The sequence below is a fragment of the Schistocerca nitens genome, chromosome 2 (genome assembly GCF_023898315.1).
Source record: "Schistocerca nitens isolate TAMUIC-IGC-003100 chromosome 2, iqSchNite1.1, whole genome shotgun sequence".
NCBI lineage: Eukaryota > Metazoa > Arthropoda > Insecta > Orthoptera > Acrididae > Schistocerca > Schistocerca nitens.
Genome location: NC_064615.1, coordinates 120,414,885 through 120,434,014, shown reverse-complemented (window position 1 = coordinate 120,434,014; position 19,130 = coordinate 120,414,885). Strand labels below are relative to the sequence as shown.

Sequence of the window (19,130 nt, the reverse complement as noted above, 5' to 3'; positions counted from 1 at the left end):
TCCGAACTGACTATGCAAATGTAGACGAGATGTGGCTCAAATTCAGAGATATAGTAGCAACAGCAATTGAGAGATTCATACCTCATAAATTGGTAAGAGATGGAACTGATCCCCCATGGTACACAAAACAGGTCCGAACGCTGTTGCGGAGGCAACGGAAAAAGCTTGCGAAGTTCAGAAGAACGCGAAATCCCGAAGATTGGCTAAAATTTACAGACGCGCGAAATTTGGCACGGACTTCAATGCGAGATGCCTTTAATAGGTTCCACAACGAAACATTGTCTCGAAATTTGGTAGAAAATCCGAAGAAATTCTGGTCGTATGTAAAGCACACAAGCGGCAAGACGCAGTCAATACCTCCGCTGCGCAGTGCCGATGGTACTGTTACCGACGACTGTGCCGCTAAAGCGGAGTTATTGAACGCAGTTTTCCGAAATTCCTTCACCAGGGAAGACGAATGGAGTATTCCAGAATTTAAAACACGAACAGCTGCTAGCATGAGTTTCTTAGAAGTAGATACCTTAGGGGTTGCGAAGCAACTCAAATCGCTTGATACGGGCAAGTCTTCAGGTCCAGATTGTATACCGATTAGGTTCCTCTCAGATTACGCTGATATAATAGCTCCGTACTTAGCAATCACATACAACCGCTCGCTCACCGATAGATCTGTACCTACAGATTGGAAAATTGCGTAGGTCGCACCAGTGTTTAAGAAGGGTAGTAAGAGTAATCCATCGAACTACAGACCTATATCATTGACGTCGGTTTGCAGTAGGGTTTTGGAGCATATACTGTATTCAAACATTATGAATTACTTCGAAGAGAACGATCTATTGATACGTAATCAGCATGGTTTCAGAAAACATCGTTCTTGTGCAACGCAGCTAGCTCTTTATTCGCACGAAGTAATGGCCGCTATCGACAGGGGATCTAAAGTTGATTCCGTATTTCTAGATTTCCGGAAAGCTTTTGACACCGTTCCTCACAAGCGACTTCTAATCAAGCTGCGGGCCTATGGGGTATCGTCTCAGTTGTACGACTGGATTCGTGATTTCCTGTCAGGAAGGTCGCAGTTCGTAGTAATAGACAGAAAATCATCGAGTAAAACTGAAGTGATATCAGGTGTTCCCCAGGGAAGCGTCCTGGGACCTCTGCTGTTCCTGATCTATATAAATGACCTGGGTGACAATCTGAGCAGTTCTCTTAGGTTGTTCGTAGATGATGCTGTAATTTACCGTCTAGTAAGGTCATCCGAAGGCCAGTATCAGTTGCAAAGCTATTTAGAAAAGATTGCTGTATGGTGTGGCAGGTGGCAGTTGACGCTAAATAACGAAAAGTGTGAGGTGATCCATATGAGTTCCAAAAGAAAGCCGTTGGAATTCGATTACTCGATAAATAGTACAATTCTCAAGACTGTCAATTCAACTAAGTACCTGGGTGTTAAAATTACGAACAACTTCAGTTGGAAAGACCACATAGATAATATTGTGGGGAAGGCGAGCCAAAGGTTGCGTTTCATTGGCAGGACACTTAGAAGATGCAACAAGTCCACTAAAGAGACAGCTTACATTACACTCGTCCGTCCTCCGTTAGAATATTGCTGCGCGGTGTGGGATCCTTACCAGGTGGGATTGACGGAGGACATCGAAAGGTTGCAAAAAAAGGGCAGCTCGTTTTGTATTATCACGTAATAGGGGAGAGAGTGTGGCAGATATGATACGCGAGTTGGGATGGAAGTCATTAGAGCAAAGGCGTTTTTCGTCGCGGCGAGATCTATTTACGCCCGCATCTCGTGGTCGTGCGGTAGCGTTCTCGCTTCCCACGCCCGGGTTCCCGGGTTCGATTCCCGGCGGGGTCAGGGATTTTCTCTACCTCGTGATGGCTGGGTGTTGTGTGCTGTCCTTAGGTTAGTTAGGTTTAAGTAGTTCTAAGTTCTAGGGGACTGATGACCATAGATGTTAAGTCCCATAGTGCTCAGAGCCATTTGAACCATTTTAGATCTATTTACGAATGCGAAAATATTTTGTTGAGCCCAACCTACATAGGTAGGAATGATCATCAAAATAAAATAAGAGAAATCAGAGCTCGAACAGAAAGGTTTAGGTGTACGTTTTTCCCGCGCGCTGTTCGGGAGTGAAATGGTAGGGAGATAGTATGATTGTGGTTCGATGAACCCTCTGCCAAGCAGAGTAATCATGTAGATGTAGATGTAGGTGTAGAAATGGACACCATGCTGGACACTTTCCCACTGTACCTTTGGGTTACAATAGAGGCAGCAGCAGGTGCATACTGGTTAAACACTGGAAATAACTGGAAACCTTTAGGAAATCGAGATTCCCACACAGTGCAGTGAATGTGGTAAATATAGGAATGGTCGAGTAAATGTCAGCTGACTATACAGTAGCTTCCGACTGATTCAGTAAACCTTTCAAGATAATAACTGGAAGAAGAGGCAGTGGAAGAATGAACAACATAGTCTGTTTAGTGATGGATCGCAAACATACGAAGGTCCTGTGGCTGGGGTAAACGAGGTCCGGCCTAGTCCAGAGAGAGCAGGGAAGCTGACCACGATCTTCCAGGCGTAAATATCAGCTGTCAGAGCACGGAGGAGTATTTGCGTAGGTGGCGTCTACATTCATTCAGACAACCAAGCAGCTCTGAAATCTCTATCAGCGCCCACAATGAGATCAAAGATCGTTGCAGAATGCCATGAGGCCCCTGTGAGGCTAAGGGGGAGCAAACCTGCTGTGCGTCCCCACTAACTCAGGAATTAATGGCATTGAGCAAGTTGTCAGGCTGGCCAGGACAAGTGCGATGACTCCATTTGTTACACCAGAACCTGTTTTAACCGTCACTAAGGCGATGGTAACAACAAAACTAGGTAGCTGGATTAGGAGGCAGCACGCTGAATAATGGACTAAGATCCAAAAAACAGAAACATGGCAAGCTAATGATGCCGAAGCTATGTTTCAAGAGAAGTTCTGTATTCCTGGGATTACACAGGAGACAGATTAAACTCATGGCGGGACTGATGACTGGCCATGAGATCTTTAAGAGACACCTACATATCTTTAAGAAACACCTGCGCACGATGTTTGTAATTACACAGTGGACAAATTACATCCAATTACCTCGTTTTTTCACCACTATTTTCATGCACCTTCTTTTCCGAGAAGCACTTGCTAACATCACAACTGTACTCTATTTTCGCTTTGTGCTTAAGTTTTGAGTGAGATTCAAATGCTCACTGATTCGAGAAATTCATCCCACATTCCCCACACTTCACACAGTTCATCTTGTGTAAAAGTTAATTTATTTGGAAAATAACGCTACTCCCACAGCTATTCGCAAATATTTTCCCGCGACTAATAAACAGCACACTAAACAGTTATGAGGTCAAGCTCATCCAAAGCAGTTGGGCATAACGAAATAGCACTACATTAAAATTGCTACACCACGAAGATGATGTGCTACAGACGCGAAATTTAACCGACAGGAAGGAGATGCTGTGATATGCAAATACACTCCTGGAAATTGAAATAAGAACACCGTGAATTCATTGTCCCAGGAAGGGGAAACTTTATTGACACATTCCTGGGGTCAGATACATCACATGATCACACTCACAGAACCACAGGCACATAGACACAGGCAACAGAGCATGCACAATGTCGGCACTAGTACAGTGTATATCCACCTTTCGCAGCAATGCAGGCTGCTATTCTCCCATGGAGACGATCGTAGAGATGCTGGATGTAGTCCTGTGGAACGGCTTGCCATGCCATTTCCACCTGGCGCCTCAGTTGGACCAGCGTTCGTGCTGGACGTGCAGACCGCGTGAGACGACGCTTCATCCAGTCCCAAACATGCTCAATGGGGGACAGATCCGGAGATCTTGCTGGCCAGGGTAGTTGACTTACACCTTCTAGAGCACGTTGGGTGGCACGGGATACATGCGGACGTGCATTGTCCTGGTGGAACAGCAAGTTCCCTTGCCGGTCTAGGAATGGTAGAACGATGGGTTCGATGACGGTTTGGATGTACCGTGCACTATTCAGTGTCCCCCGACGATCACCAGTGGTGTACGGCCAGTGTAGGAGATCGCTCCCCACACCATGATGCCGGGTGTTGGCCCTGTGTGCCTCGGTCGTATGCAGTCCTGATTGTGGCGCTCACCTGCACGGTGCCAAACACGCATACGACCATCATTGGCACCAAGGCAGAAGCGACTCTCATCGCTGAAAACGACACGTCTCCATTCGTCCCTCCATTCACGCCTGTCGCGACACCACTGGAGGCGGGCTGCACGATGTTGGGGCGTGAGCGGAAGACGGCCTAACGGTGTGCGGGACCGTAGCCCAGCTTCATGGAGACGGTTGCGAATGGTCCTCGCCGATACCCCAGGAGCAACAGTGTCCCTAATTTGCTGGGAAGTGGCGGTGCGGTCCCCTACGGCACTGCGTAGGATCCTACGGTCTTGGCGTGCATCCGTGCGTCGCTGCGGTCCGGTCCCAGGTCGACGGGCACGTGCACCTTCCGCCGACCACTGGCGACAACATCGATGTACTGTGGAGACCTCACGCCCCACGTGTTGAGCAATTCGGCGGTACGTCAACCCGGCCTCACGCATGCCCACTATACGCCCTCGCTCAAAGTCCGTCAACTGCACATACGGTTCACGTCCACGCTGTCGCGGCATGCTACCAGTGTTAAAGACTGCGATGGAGCTCCGTATGCCACGGCAAACTGGCTGACACTGACGGCGGCGGTGCACAAATGCTGCGCAGCTAGCGCCATTCGACGGCCAACACCGCGGTTCCTGGTGTGTCCGCTGTGCCGTGCGTGTGATCATTGCTTGTACAGCCCTCTCGCAGTGTCCGGAGCAAGTATGGTGGGTCTGACACACCGGTGTCAATGTGTTCTTTTTTCCATTTCCAGGAGTGTAATTAGCTTTTCAGAGCATTCACACAAGGTTGGCGCCGGTGGCGACACCTACAACGTGCTGACATGACAAAAGTTTCCAATCGATTTCTCATACGCAAACAGCAGTGGCTGGCGTTGCCTGGCGAAACATTGTTGTGATGCCTCGTGTAAGAAGGAAATGCGTACCATCACGTTTCCGACTTGGATAAAGGTCGCATTGTAGCCTATCGCGATTGCGGTTTATCGTATCTCGACATTGCTGCTCGCGTTGGTCGAGATCCAATGACTGTTAGCGGAATGTGGAACCGGTGGGTTCAGGAGGGTAATACGGAACGCCGTGCTGGATCCCAACGGCCTCGTATCACTAGCAGTCGAGATAACAGGCATCTTATACACATGGCTGTAACGGATCGCGCAGCCACTTCTCGATCCCTGAGTCAACAGATGTGGACGTTTGCAAGACAACAAACAACTGCACGAACAGTTCGACGACGTTTGCAGCAGCATGGACTATCAGCTCGGAGACCACTGCTGCGGTTACCCTTGACGCTGCATCACAGACAGGAGCGCCTGCGATGATGTACTCAACGACGAACTTGGGTGCACGAATGGCAAACGTCATTTTTTCGGATGAATCCAGGTTCTGTTTACAGCATAATGCTGGTCGCATCCGTGTTTGGCGAGATCGCGGTGAACGCGCATTGTAAGCGCGTATTCGTCATCGCCATACTGGCGTATCACCCGGCGTGATGGTATGGGGTGCCATTGGTTACACGTCTCTTGTTCGCATTGACGGCACTTTGAACAGTGGACGTTATATTTCGTATGTGTTACGACCCGTTGCTCTACCATTCATTCGATCCCTGCGAAAGCCTACATGTCAGCAGGATAATGCACGACCGCATGTTCCAGGTCCTGTACGGGACTTTCTGGATACAGAAAATGTTCGACTGCTGCCCTTGCCAGCACATTCTCCAGAGCTCTCACCAATTGAAAACGTCTGTTCAATGGTGGCCGAGCAACTGGCTCGTCACAATACGCCAGTCACTACTGTGATAACGTGTTGAAGCTGCATGGGCAGCTGTACCTGTGCACGCCATCCAAGCTCTGTTTGACTCAATGCCCAGGCGTATCAAGGCCGTTATTACGGCCAGAGGTGGTTGTCCTGGGTACTGATTTCTCAGGAATTATGCACCCAAATTGCGTGAAAATGTCGGTTGTAGTATAATATATTTGTCCAATGAATGCCCGTTTATCATCTGCATTTCTTCTCGGTGTAGCAATTTTAATGGCCAGTAGTGTAGCAAAGTGTTCGTCCCAAAGCCTCTGACACATTTTGCTTTCGGCAGCACTGCTAAGCAGCTACGCCTGAAGGGCCCCTAAATCGAGATGACCGGCTCGTGACGGGAGGCTTCGCGTGTCGCTAGCTGCAGCGCATTGTTTCAGCCGGCGGGTGCAGGCCGCGTTCCGGTTCGCTCTGCCGCGTTGCGCTGCGGAAGCGGGTTGGTCCGCCCACAGCAACGTACAGGGTTGCGCAAGGCCGCTTGCGCTGGCCCGGGTGGCTGCCACGCCAGAGCGCTAAACGCCGCGCGACGCCTCGCCGCTCACACACGACATCCGCACGGCCGCGCAAGTATCTCGTGCCGCCCGCACTCACTGTGTTACTGCACTACCGTCTTTGTGCCACCCGTCGCTTGGATATGCCTTAATTTTTGGGTATCCCTGAAGCACAACAAACATACTAGTTAGTCACTTACTTACTCACGAAGCGCTTCTAGTACTGCTGCTGCCAAGTCTACAATTCGCAATGCACCTTTAAACGTATGGCTGAGGGTATTTTGATTACCAACGTAACTTCCCAGTTTCTTGTTCTTGATAGGCCTATGTGGGAGCTAGAATCTCTCTAACCCTTGAGTTCTACATCTACATCTACCTTTATACTCCGCAAGCCGCCCAACGGTGCGTGGCGGAAGCCACTTTACGTGCCAATGTCATTACCTCTATTCTACTGAACAAGTGCCCACAGCTCTTAAAGTACGTATTTTAGAGCCCGTATGTACTGATCTTTTTTCTTGTTTTAGTACGTAGTATCTTCTTCCAATTTATGGAAAGCAAAGGACATGCAGTAGAAGAGATCGACTTGGTCGTTTCCGGATCAGGGTTCTCCTTTTGTCAAAAGTTCGATAATATAGGTAAATTTGTGAGTGGATTGAGGACTATTTGACAGGGACAACGCAGCGTGTCTCGAGTGGAGTGTCATTGTCAGATGTAGAAGTAACTTCAGGTATGCCCCAGGGAAATGCTTTGGTACCCTTGCTGTTCACGGTGTGAATTAATGACCTAGAGGACAATATTAATATTAACCACAGACTTTTTGCAGATGCTACCGTTATCTGTGATGAAGTTTTGTCTGAAAGAAGGTCCTTAAATATGCAGTCACATCTTGATATGACTTCAAAGTGGCGCATAGATTGGCAACTTGCTTTAAATGGTCAGTAATGTAAAACTGTGCACTTCACAAAACGAGCAAGTGTAGTATCCTATGGCTACAATATATCAATGAGTCACAGTTGGAATCGACCAGCTCATACAAATACTTGGGTATAACACTTTCCTTTTCCAGTCGCGTATGGTTCGCAGGAAGAACGACTGCCGGAAAGCCTCCGTGCGCGCTCGAATCTCTCTAATTTTACATTCGTGATCTCTTCGGGAGGTATAAGTATGGGGGAAGCAATATATTCGATACCTCTTCCATAAACGCACCCTCTCGAAACCTTGACAGCAAGCTACACCGCGATGCAGAGCGCCTCTCTTGCAGAGTCCTGCCACTTGAGTTTGCTACACATATCAGTAACGCTATCACGCTCACCAAATAACCCTGTGACGAAACGCGTCGCTCTTCTTTGGATCTTCTCTATCTCCTCTGTCAACCCGACCTGGTACGGATCGCCGGTTCTAGGCGCTTCAGTCTGGAACCGCGCGACCGCTACGGTCGCAGGCTCGAATCCTGCCTCGGGCATGCATGTGTGTGATGTCCTTAGGTTAGTTAGGTTTAAGTAGTTCTAAGTTCTAGGGGACTGATGACCTCAGATGTTAAGTCCCATAGTGCTCAGAGCCATTTGATTTTGGTACGGATCCCACACTGATGAGCAATACTCAAGTATAGGTCGAACGAGTGTTTTGTAAGCCACTTCCTTTGTTGATGGACTACATTTTCTAAGGACTCTCCCAATGAATCTCAACCTGGCACCGCCCTTACCAACAATTAATTTTGTATGATCAGTCCACTTCAAATCGTTTCGCACGCATACTCCCAGATATTTTACAGAAGTAACTGCTACCAGTATCTGTTCCGCTATCATATAACCACACAATAAAAGATCTTTCTTTCTATGTATTCGCAATACATTTCATTTGTCTATGTTAAGGGTCAGTTGCCACTCCTTGCACCAAGTGCCTATCCGCTGCAGATCTTCCTGCATTTCGCTGCAATTTTCTAATGCTGCAACTTCTCTGTATACTACAGCATCATCTGCGAAAAGCCGCATGGAACTTCCGACACTATCTACTAGGTCATTCATATATATTGTGAAAAGTAATGGTCCCACAACACTCCCCTGTGGCACGCCAGAGGTTACTTTAACGTCTGTAGACGTCTCTCCATTGAGAACAACATGCTGTGTTCTGTTTGCTAAAAAGTCTTCAATCCAGCCACACAGCTGGTCTCTTACTTTGTTTATCAGGCGGCAGTGCGGAACTGTATCAAACGCCTTCCGGAAGTCAAGGAAAATGGCATCTGCCTAGGAGCCTGTATCTAGTATTTTCTGGGTCTCAATAACAAATAAAGCGAGTTGGGTCTCACACGGTCGCTGATTCCTGAATCCATGTTGATTTCTACAGAGTACATTCTGGGTTTCCAGAAATGACATGATACACGAGCAAAAAACATGTTTTAAAATTCTACAACTGATCGATGTCAGAGGTATAGGCCTATAGTTTTGCGCCGGTTCACGGTCTTTTCGCGAAATATACGTAGGAGTTAGCAATAAATATACTGACTCTTTTACAAACGTACTCTCTCGAAATTTTAATAGTAATTCACTCTCTGATCCACAACGCCTTTGGGAATATGGCTTTAGGCGAAGTTAGTTTACTTGCGCTATACTGGGTGATTCCTTGGTGATGTGACATAATTTTAGGGTTAAAGCAGAAGAGTAAATGTACCAGTTTCTACATCCACATTTACATCTATACTCTGCAAACCAGAGGGTACGTTTCAATGTACCACTTAGTAAGACTTCTTCCCGTTCCATTCACGCATGGCGGGACGGAAGAACGATTGTGTGAATGTCTCTGCGCGTACTGTGATTTTTGTCATCTTGTCTTCACGATTCCTACGGAAGCGCCACGTAGGGGGTTGTAGTATATTCCTGGAGTCACCATTTAAAGCCGGTTCTTGGAACTTTGTTAGCAGACCTTCTCGGGTTAGTTTACGCCTGCCTTCAACAGTCTGCCAGTTCAGTTTCTTCAGCATCTCGGCAACACTCTCCCATGCGTCAAACAAACCTGTGACCATTTGTGCTGTCCTTCTCTTTATATGTTCAGTATCATCTGTTAGTCCTGTTTGGTATGGGTGCCAAACACTTGAGCAATATTCCACAAAGGGTTGTACGAGTGATTTGTTAGCAATTTCTTTTGTAGACTGCCTTTGTAGATATTCCGCAGTATTCCACCAACGAACCGAATTCTACCACCTGCTTTACCCACAACTGAGCCTATGTGATCATTCTATTTCATATTCATACAAAGTGTTACACCCAAGTATTTGTATGAACTGGTCGATTCCAACAGTGACTCATTGATATATTGTAGTCATAGGATACTACGCTTTTTCGTTTTGTTAAGTGCACAGTTTTACGTTTCTGACCATTTAAAGCAAGTTGCCAATCTATGCGCCACTTTGAAGTCAAATCACGATGTGACTGAACATTGATGCACCTTCTTTCAGACAAAACGTCATCATAGATAACGGCATCATCTGCAAAAAGTCGGAGGTTACTATTAATATTGTCCCCTAGGTCATTAGTACACAACATGAACAGCAAAGGTACCAAAGCTTTTCCCTGGGACATACCTGAAGTTACTTCTACATTTGACGATGACTCTCCATCCGAGACACGCTGCGTTTTCCCTATCAAAAAGTCCTCAATCCACTCACAAATTTACTTGATACCCCATATTATCGAACCTTTGACAAAAAGAGAACCCTAATCAGGAAACGACCAAGTCGAAAGTTATAAGCGAAAAACGTTCTGAAATCTCTGGCAGTGGATCTCTTCTACTGTCTGCTCTTTTCTTTCCATAAATTGGGAGAAGATAGTACACACTAAAAGAAGAAAAAAGATCCCGTACATATGGACTCTAAAATACACACTTTAAGAGATGTGGGTACTTATTCAGTAGAACAGAGCTGTTTCGCAGTAGCAAGATGAACAAGTGCTCTTAGCTGTTAAGGTATGCAGAGACCATGTTTAATGGACAATTTTTCTTGTTTTGGTCCATGGTACCTCCTCACAAAATAGGAGAACAATGAGCTTGTAGCAGAACGGGTCCAATGTCAGAGATATCGGCACAATTTTCGCTTATAACTTTATACTCGTTCGTTGTATGCGTGCGCAGGTTTCCGTTTCCGGTTGTTCGTGCAATTTCAGCTGGGAAAATCGCTCAGTAAACAGAGAAATAACAAAACAAAAACACCTGCATACATTGCATCGTCACGCTTATCCGTATTCTAAAAATATTTTTATCCCGAGAGGTACGATGAAAACGAACTAACTCCATGTATTGACTGGAAGAGGTGTTCGTCTACAACGAAAAACTAAAACGTTTTCCCTCTCAAGGAAAAGTTACAAAGTGATTCAAAAAATATATAAGGGTTGACATGGTCAAGAACGTGGAAAAGCAAGCTTAATTTTCAAAATTGCCTTTATTTGTCTAGTTCGGAAGTTGACAATATAATATGACCGGTTTTGATCGTGCTAGCAATCATCTTCAGATCATAAAATATCATTACAGGGTGTAACTCGTCACATATTGTACAATCGATTACTGAGTCATTGAAAAGTTCTGATGACTCAGTACTTGGTTGTACAACATCTGACTTGTTACACTCTGTAACGACATTTTATGATCTGAAGATGGTTGTCAGCACTATCGACTCGGTCATATTACTTTATAAACTCGTGACTAGAAAAATCATGATTGTACTGAATAAAAAAATTAAATGAATTCCATGTGTAATGTTACTCTTCAAATGAAAAATTATCTGACCCCTTTTTAACCATGATATGTTGTCATTGTTGACTTAGGTGGAGATCCAGTTTTGCGTATTTCAAAGCTACCTCCCTAAATAAGTGTACTTTATTTGCAATACTTAGTTGTTTCTGTTAAATACACAGTTCCATAACGATGGCGTGTCAGAGTGTAACCCTAAACAACCAGAAGTGTAGAGTTCTGTGAATAAATACTAATATGCTTGTAATTGGATAACTATATTTAGAATTTTCTAACTAATGTACAAACGCAAACCCTCAAACACTTGAAATGACAATCAATTCACTAAACGTATCCTACTTATAGCGGTTCCTTTATTAACAAGGGTTAATAAAAGAGAAACATTAATTCATAATGAGGTGTAATCTTTAAATAAACCTTTAAAACAGACGGGGACTGTACCCATAGCCTTTCAGTAAATAACGAAATTAGAGTACAGTTTAACTCGGCGAGGAGGTCATTAGAGACAGACTTCAAACTTAAATAGAAAAAGGAAATCGGCCTTCTTTCTCCAAAGGAACCACCTCGGTATATGCAACATATGGAGCACAGAAACCAGGATAAATCTAAACCAGGATTGCTGTCCCGAGATTTGAACCTGCTCCTTCCTACAGCGAGTCCTGGGTGTTCACTGTGCCACAATCTCGCTCGATGTGCTTCACTGATCAAAATACATGTTATAATTGCAGCTTTTAGTTAGCATATGATTTAAACCAAGACGTTGGTGCAAACTCTGATGACCAGGAGAGTAGGCTCCCCTTTGCGGTCAAATGCCGGTATTCGAATACTGCAAAGTCTAATAGCAACCCATTACCATGTGGTAGTGACCTTGGCTACAGAAGCTATTTATTTATTGGTATTTAGCCACAATCTCGATTAACTCCAATCATATTCACAGCTTTTACGAGGGGTGGCCAGAAAGTAAATTCCCATCGGTCACGTTGCGGAAACCACAGTAAAAGTCCATTGAAGCTTTGCATATATGTGCTGGGCAGTGTCTCTAGTATGCCTGCCGATCGTGTCACGTCGCTCCTTTCAGTTCTGCAAGCACAATGAGCATGTAGATGCCTAGAAACTAGTGCCTATGAAGGCCTGCTGAGAGACTTCGCCTGATGTCATGCAGCCCACGCAACATAACTGCCATGCATTCCCTTCTTCATGACAATTCTCGGCCACACACTGCAGGGCAATGAAGACACTCCTGCAGCGTTTTCAATGGGAGGTGTTTGATAACCCACTATGCTCCCTTTGATTTTCATCTCTGCTCGCATGAACCACTGGCTTTGAAGACAACACTTTGGCACAGACAACGAGTTCCAGACCAGTGTGGATAAGTGGCGGAAAGCGCAGGCGGCTGCTTTCTATGACGAGGGTACTGGAAAGTTGATGCAGTGCTTCGGCAAATGTCTAAGTAGGAGTGGCGACTGTGTAGAGAAGTAGCTGGAAGGTGTACTAACAGCTGTAACTAAAACATTTTTGATTTTCACTGTGGTTTCCATTCCACGAGCGATCGGAACTTAGTCTTTGGACAATTCCTGTAGTACATAAGGACGTTTGGTACTGTCGATTTAGATCTACATTTACGTTCATATAACACTCTAGTGAGGTGCGTGGTAGAGGGTACTTGTCATTGTACTCCAATCATTGCTTAAAACGCTCAGTATACTCCGTAATTAGTCTAATCTTGTCTTCGCGACCCCTACAGGAGCTATACATTGGGGCTTGCAGTATTTTCCTAGATTCTTCAGTTGATGAGAGTCCTTGAAAATCTGAAAGTATGCTTTCACGGTATAGTTGGAGTATATCTTCCAACGTTCATCAGTTCCCGTTTTTCGGCGTCTGCCTGGCAAACAAACCTATGACCATGCGTGGTGCCTCTCTTCGCATGCGTCCAATATCCCCTGTTATTCTTATTTGGTATGCATTCCACGCAGTTGAGCAATATTCTAGGATGGGACGGATGCATATTATGTAAGCAATTTTCTTTGTAGACTGCCTGCATTTTCAAAGTATCCCAGCAATGATTCGTAGTTTGCCACCTGCCTTGCCTACGACTAAGTCAATATAATCATTCCATTTCATATCCACATAAACTATTACATCCGATATTTGTATGAATTGAGTGATTCTGTGTTTCACTGATATATTTTTGCGTTTTTCTAGCTCACAAATTTACATTTCTGAACATTTAAAGCACGTTGCCGATGTTTGTACTGCTTTGAAGTCTTTTCAAGATGTGACTATCATTTGCGCCGGTTTTTCCGACAGTACTTCGTTAGAATGAGATTTTCACTCTGCAGCGGAGTGTGCGCTGATATGAAACTTCCTGGCAGATTAAAACTGTGTGCCCGACCGAGACTCGAACTCGGGACCTTTGCCTTTCGCGGGCAAGTGCTCTACCAGCTGAGCTACCGAAGCACGACTCACGCCCTCTACTCACAGCTTTACTTCTGCCAGTATCTCGCCTCCTACCTTCCAAACTTTACAGGAGCTCTCCTGCGAACCTTGCAGAACTAGCACCCCTGAAAGAAAGGATACTGCGGAGACATGGCTTAGCCACAGCCTTGGGGATGTTTCCAGAATGAGATTTTCACTCTGCAGCGGAGTATGCGCTGATATGAAACTTCCTGGCAGATTAAAACTGTGTGCCCGACCGAGACTCGAACTCGGGACCTTTGCCTTTCGCGGGCAAGTGCCCTACCATCTGAGCTACCGAAGCACGACTCACGCCCGGTACTCACAGCTTTACTTCTGCCAGTATCTCGCCTCCTACCTTCCAAACTTTACAGGAGCTCTCCTGCGAACCTTGCAGAACTCCCCCAGGCTGTGGCTAAGCCATGTCTCCGCTATATCCTTTCTTTCTGGAGTGCTAGTTCTGCAAGGTTCGCAGGAGAGCTCCTGTAAAGTTTGGAAGGTAGGAGGCGAGATACTGGCAGAAGTAAAGCTGTGAGTACAGGGCGTGAGTCGTGCTTCGGTAGCTCAGATGGTAAAGCACTTGCCCGCGAAGTGCAAAGGTCCCGAGTTTGAGTCTCGGTCGGGCACACAGTTTTAATCTGCCAGGAAGTTTCAGTACCTCATTAGTAATCCTCCCGGCGATTCCCTACATTGAGTTCGTCATTTCTGTCCGGGATAAATAGGCTGTGTAATACTACTACTTTCGGCCTCTATTTTTTACACCAGCATCACTTGTACCAATAAAAATGCTGCACTGCACGTGCATTTAACACAGTTATGCACACGACTCAGTAACCATCTGTTCCATTAGTTCTTGAGCAGAGTCTCGGGACATCATTATTTCTATTTCCAACATTTTAGTTGATCTTCCACTGTCAAGGTAAGTCGATATCAATGGTTGAAACGATATCACACGAAATACTCAAGGAAGAACTAATTATAGTTCAAATAAAGGAACAAAGAAAAGTTAGACATGTCAACGATAACGACTTCTACAGAGGTAGTGCAACAAGATAGAGATAGTAATCGGTCCTTTTGTTGTCATGAAACTGTACCGATATCAAGTAAACCAGGAGAAAACTGGACTCCAACGTCGCTTCCGCAAATACGAGTCGAGTGCCTTAACCAGTGTGGCGCATCGCAGAGATTATTCATAGTTTGCGCGTATCGTACAGATGGCCGGTAACGAAGTGCGATTTTGTACATCACTTCTTGAGCGTTGTTGTTTGATAAAAAATAATTTTAGCAATGAGCACATATTGTACCTGTTTCAAATAATATTATAGTATTCTTTTAAAAGTCTTGTTTAGGAATCGGATTTCTTGCTAGAAAGAGTACCGTATATAGTTACCAAACTTTTGGTAAACATGGTACTTGTGTTTTCCGTAAACAGTGTGAAATAGATACATTTATGAGAAGGCAAAACTTGTTCCGTAAGTGCAAATGAGCAACACAAGCATGACTACAGCTGACGGAAAACTGACAAACACGCAGGAGACACTCTCTCTCTCTCTCTCTCTCTCTCTCTCACACACACACATACACATACACACCGTATTATGACCCTGAATAGCCGAACCTATTTACTATGGTTTGCTTTCTTTATGCCAGTTGATACATTTGCTAATTTATGCACTTCGGCCGGCCGCGGGTGGCCGAGCGGTTCTAGGCGCTTCAGTCTGGAACCGCGCGACCGCTACGGTCGCAGGTTCGAAACCTGCTTCGGGCATGGATGTGTGTGATGTCCTTAGGTTAGTTACGTTTAAGTAGTTCTAGGTTCTAGGGGACTGATGACCTAAGATGTTAAGTCCCATAGTGCTCAGAGCCATTTGAACCATTTTGCACTTCGGAAGATTACTTTCATGAGCATGATACTAGTTACAAAACATAAACACTCTTCACACTTGAGTAACACAAAGACGGCTTAGTCAGGCACTTTGATAGACTGATGAATCGCCTTCAACGGTGTCACATGTTCTTCTTAGTCCAAGAGACACTCGAGGGAATTTTAAATGCTTTGATCAAGGAAAGTGGAGTATTGCCTAGTGATAAGGAACTGTTCAGCACTTAAAATTCCAAGTATTTTCGAAATCTAGAAAATGAAAATTTTATTCATCACCGGGATTTCACGTTATTTTAGTGATCGCCGGCTGGATGAAAACCGGCTTGTTCAGACTAATGTAGGAGCACTGATTGCTGGCGTTACAAACTTATGTTGTATAAGAACTCCTAGATTGGCTCCAAGAAACATTACTGAACAGTGGGAACGTCATCTGTGTGGTTTAAAAACTTGTAGCTCTCTGTTGCAGTCTTTTTGCATCAGAACATGTGTTAATCAATCATTTTTATAAGTTTCTTTATCTGTGCTAATCGACTTTGGGGTGCCACAGAAATTTTCCCAAGAGATTCTGAAATTGCCAGTTTTAATGTTCCATGAGCTTGAAAACATGTCGAGCCCCAACAACTAAATTTGACAATAAGTACAAAAAACTTTCTGTTTCTCGATCGACTGATGCTTATCCTCTTAAGTATTTTAAGGTAAACAACTCTTATAGCTAAACGATTAGCATATTTCAATTTTATATGTGACATTCATATTTTCATATTTTTTGGTTCATGATCTGAAACTATATCCTCTCATAATTAAATCCACTGTATTCAAAGAGCTATGACATGACGTTCGAAAATATTTACAGCAAATATTCATATTCACATAATTTCGCCCTGAATCTGAAAATTAGGTATCAGAACGATTGAGACTTGAAATAAAACTAACACTAATAGTATTAGTTAATATCGCGTCCCTCAGATCACATGACGTCGATTTCATCGTGCTCCCAGCTCTAGCAAGAGATACAAATTAATTTTCCGTGTCGCTGTTAAGTTGCGCAGCTGTTATAAACATATCCTGTGCCCCAATATCCTGAACAGAGGCCTTAAATTCAGACGTCAACATCGCAAACTTACGTCACAACGTATCTCCCTACCTCTGTCTAGCTACACACACACACACACACACACACACACACACACACACTACCTCTTTTGTATTCTTTTCTGACACGTCTGGCTATGCAAATGACCCAGAGCTAAACACGTATTCTTCTAAAACACCTTCGCGCGTTGCTTGATATGGAACATCGCCCTGACACAAAGCACAGACACGTGATATCACAGTCCTAACATACCTAGCGATACGTAGAAAACAGGTGCCTATTGTTAGTCTCTCATGCATGACGAAGTTTTCAGTGTTCAGTTTTACTTTTGGTTAGTTGGTATGTCACCATGCTCCTTGCACAACAAAACTGTAAACCAGGTTTTTCATATTATCATAATTCGTGGCAGTGTGCCTCGATTTAAGCTCTAGAAGGAAGAAAGATTACAGGTTAACGACAACCGACAACGTGGTGCTCATTAGAGACGAAATACAGGTCGGATTGGGGATATTTGGGTAATGGACTATGCCCTTTCATAAGAACCATTGCGGCTTTCGAGTTACGTTAAATCAAGGCTCACATTCAGTTTATAATACAAAATGAGTTACCAGTCAATTAAATTTGTTTGGTAATTTACAAAACAGAGACACTCCACAATATTTAGCAATACAATGTGATCCAGCATTTGTCTGCAGATTGGTGGCAGAATCCATGATTGTCGAGCGTGCCTAATTTGTTTATGATTGGGCTCATTGTTGCAACTAGTAGATACGTTATTTCGAAAATATAATAAGAATAGTGCCAAATATTTGGTGAAGTCCGGAACAGTACTGTGTGACAGCGTTATATTGTAAATCGCCTGTGATAGTTGCAGACAAGGAATCTACTAATTTTCGGTAGATGGCAAATGCAGCAACATAGAACCTAACTTAAGATACTCAAAGGTATTCTGGTCTCCTGAAGATGGGATTAGGGACGAAGATGTTGTAAGATATGAAAATATAAAGCGACACACAAGAAATCTGCCGCTTAAGGTGTCGGGATATCACTCTAACTAACCGTATTCCGCAGGTACACTCAAATTCTCTTTCTCAGAACACTATGCAACAATCTGTAATGCTATTTGGTTGTCTTTCACAGTAAATATTTGGCTCAAAATAACAGTTATTGATTTAGAATGTCGAACGGTGATGACGCGAAAAGCATAACAAACGTACGACGGTCATCCGAAGAGTGAATTACGACACGCAAACATAAAAACCTCGCGTGTGTTACATCATCAATGGTGCTTTCGTACACGTAAGTACGTATCTTCGAGTGCTTGAATACAGAAATGTTTCCATTGTTGGAAAGTCACACACTTACCGTAGCGTGGGATCGCTTTTTGTATTGCCTCTTCAGCCAAATTTAATGCTTGTTACGATAACGATTTTATGCCGCATTGCTCGTAAAATGTCTGTAAACGCGCAATTTTTGTCGCTGTGAAGCGTTTGTTCCCTCCACTCTCTGCACGAAACATTTCCAGGATGCCCGTCAGTTTTCCTATTCATAACAGACTTGGTCACATATTGAACTGAATATGTGATTGTCTGAATAGAAGCTACAAATAATTCATTCACATGCCGCCCCTTTCCTGTAAATGTCGCCAATTTTCGACGAACGTCTGATGCGCTGTGTACTTTGACACAGCTCCCGAAACCCCAACGTATACGTAAGACGTGTAACACACAGAACACAGAATTCATACTATCGGTCCTCTGCTGAAGGTAGCATCAGATGTTGGCTCTGCCTTCCAATTTTAATTAGTTACCATATTCAAAAAAATGGTTCAAATGGCTCTGAGCACTATGTGACTTAACATCTGAGGTCATCAGTCCCCTAGAACTTGGAACTATTTAAACCTAAATAACTTAATGACATCACACATATCCTTACCCGAGGCAGGATTCGAACCTGCGACCGTAGCAGTCGCGCGGTTCCAGACTGAAGCGCCTAGAACCGTTCGGCCACACAGGCCGGCAGTTACCATGTATTTACATGATTTCCCCCCTGATGAAGTAACGCCAACTGCCGCCAGACGTTAAACGTGATGTTGGGGTTGGGTTGTGTTGAGTTGGGGAAGGAGACCAGACAGCGAGGTCATCGGTCTCATCGGATTAGGGAAGGACGGGGAAGGAAGTCGGCCGTGCCCTTTGAAAGGAACCATCCCAGCATTTGCCTGGAGCGATTTAGGGAAATCACGGAAAACCTAAATCAGGATGGCCGGACGCGGGATTGAACCGTCGTCCTCCCGAATGCGAGTCCAGTGTTTAACTACTGCGCCACCTCACTCGGTAAACGTGATGTAAACTTAGATGTGATTATTGTAAGTGAAAGGTTCCTAATCTACATCTACATCATACTCCGCAAGCCACCTAAAGGTGTGTGGTGGAGGGTATTTTCGGTACCACTATCTGATCCCTCCAATCCTGTTCCACTCGCGAA

The 19,130-nt window shown here is 44.6% G+C and overlaps 1 protein-coding gene across 1 annotated transcript in view; it reads left to right on the top strand.

Moving 5' to 3' along the window:
* The first annotated feature begins 6,534 nt into the window (after window positions 1-6,534).
* LOC126235803 (uncharacterized) overlaps window positions 6,535-19,130 on the top strand; it is a 135,374-nt gene continuing 122,778 nt past the window's right edge. The window contains exon 1 of the mRNA XM_049944623.1: window positions 6,535-6,667. The gene's annotated coding sequence lies outside the window, so the exon portion shown is untranslated. The remainder of the gene's footprint in view (window positions 6,668-19,130) is intronic.